Source organism: Lolium perenne, chromosome 7, assembly GCF_019359855.2.
Source record: "Lolium perenne isolate Kyuss_39 chromosome 7, Kyuss_2.0, whole genome shotgun sequence".
In the NCBI taxonomy this organism is placed as follows: domain Eukaryota; kingdom Viridiplantae; phylum Streptophyta; class Magnoliopsida; order Poales; family Poaceae; genus Lolium; species Lolium perenne.
This window is the reverse complement of record NC_067250.2, coordinates 230,334,413-230,336,548: the sequence shown is the minus strand read 5'-3', so window position 1 is coordinate 230,336,548 and position 2,136 is coordinate 230,334,413. Positions and strand designations below refer to the sequence as shown.

At 40.9% G+C, this 2,136-nt stretch overlaps 1 long non-coding RNA gene across 1 annotated transcript; it reads left to right on the top strand.

The window, feature by feature from the left end:
• Positions 1–245: 245 nt before the first annotated feature.
• LOC127312089 (uncharacterized) lies at positions 246–1,879 on the top strand. Its single transcript, XR_007858152.1, has 4 exons — positions 246–712; positions 802–1,200; positions 1,441–1,524; positions 1,627–1,879. It is a non-coding gene; the product is annotated as an uncharacterized lncRNA (long non-coding RNA).
• Positions 1,880–2,136: the final 257 nt, after the last annotated feature.

The window sequence follows — 2,136 nt, the reverse complement described above, 5'->3', positions numbered from 1 at the left end:
CACCATCGCTGGTTGCTATCTCTACCCCGCGCATGGGCTTGGGCGTCACTTCTTCTTACCTGGCCCAAAACTTGGCCCCCGTTCGGTTCTGGGAAAGGCAATCTGATCGGAGCCCACCCCGATTTCCTTTGTGTCTGCAAAGATCCCAGGCTTTCTTTCTAGGCCAGCCCACGTTTGTTTCTTCTCCTCAACCTGAAGCAAAAGAAAATAGAGAGCTGCCGATCCGTCTGTCCGCAAGAGGCACACGACGGTTCCTTCGCCGCCACCGAAAACTGCCGAATGCCCTATGATATTCTACGTAGCCTCACATTTACTCCTCTCTCAATTGGATTAGTAACGTCCTATGACCTGACATCTCCCCGTGCGGCAATGCGAAAGGTTTTTCCATTGATTAATGTCAAACCGTCGTCCTTCCAGCAGTATAAGGCCGCTGTGTTGCGCCTCTTCACCAAGCCCCTCAGATGCCTCTTCTTGAATAATCATCTCGCTCTGTCCATCGCCTGCGTCTACCGGTGTTGCGGGATGTGAAAAACCGATCACAACATCCGTCTGATCTCTTTATATGTCTTGATCCCTTTGATTTTATCATCTAATGATCTATAAATTTTACGCAGATCCGTTTGTTCTCTTCTATGTTGTTGCAGCTATTCCGTCAGAGAACCAGATTTCTACATCGGTCAGTTTTACTGGTCCATCAATCTTTTTCCAAACGGTATGTCCTCAACACACACCTTCTAACAGTTCCCATTGTTTACTCTACATAGTGTTGCCGTGATCACCTAGAATTATGGTGCAATGTAGTCCCATCTTCAAATAGTTCCAGCTCTTCAGATTACAAGTTATATTAGCATGGATATGGAGGAAAGTTCTTCAGGTTACCCCATCATTGAGTTCTGCAAGGACGATGTGGCCAACTCCAATCGTCACCTGTTACAATACCTCAGGCAGGCCCATCTATTTCTGTAATACTCTTTCATATTCCCATACAGTATGGTTCATGTTTGCTAACAGTCAGCTGATGATTGCTATTTAGACTGTGCTAAATCAGTGTATCTAACATCATTCAGAAATTTCTTTTTAACCATTTGGGTCTTTTTGCCCTGTTTGCAGCCTTTCAAACAAATCGTTTTGATTACACAACATCGGTTTTTGTCTGTGCTCAACATGTCTGAACACCAGAGGACCTGCTAGATCCTTCAGGTCATGCACTCGGGTTATGCATCAATCCTATTGGCTCTTTCTATTTTTTTTTCTAACACACATTTCAAACAAAGTTTAAGCATAACATTATTTACATGATTTATTTAGTAGCTTTAACATTTGTGTGTCCAACATGTCAATCAGAAAGTCAATACCAAGATATCTGTTATGGTTGCTCCAGAAACCAAATTGAGTCATTCTTTTGCTTTTGTTTCATCTAAATTCTGATCTTCACAACAGGTCCGAGGTAGTCCTTTCTTCCACACGATGGATGATGGTCGTATGGGGCCTCCAAGCAGAGCCGGATTTGCCATAAACCATGATGTACGGTTTCATATTTCCTTTTATTTTTTATTAGATCCACGTAACAAACTTAGCCCCAAGTCTCGCACATTTTGATACTTACTTTTTATTTATTTTCTCCAGTTTTTTCGCAACATTTTGTTGGACTGTTCATCTTCAATCAAGCTTGCTTACATGGAACAGTGATCATCTGGGATAGAGTCTTGGGAGAGGTGCACTGATGCATACAGACATCTGCTATTGAGGTGTTCCAGTTTCCAATTGAGTGTACTTGGCAAATATAACATAAACCAGCAGGATACAGCCTGGGTTACAGTTGGTTCGTTGTAAAAATATAGATTTTTTGATTATTATTTAGTTGATTTTCTGAGTAGCATATAGTTAGCTGAACTTTATCCATTCTCAATTAATAGTATAGTAAAATGGTATTTCACTGCGTAGTAAAATGGAAATTCACTGCATGACTGAGACAAAGTATGCATGGGATTCTAACCATTTGCATAATGTTTCCTTCAGAATATGCAAAGAAATTATGATATTCTCTCATTTTAAATGTTATATTTCTCAGTCTTGAACGAAGTTACTCTATAATTTCCGCAGCAACGCGCGGGGTATCAACTAGTAGAAAAAAAA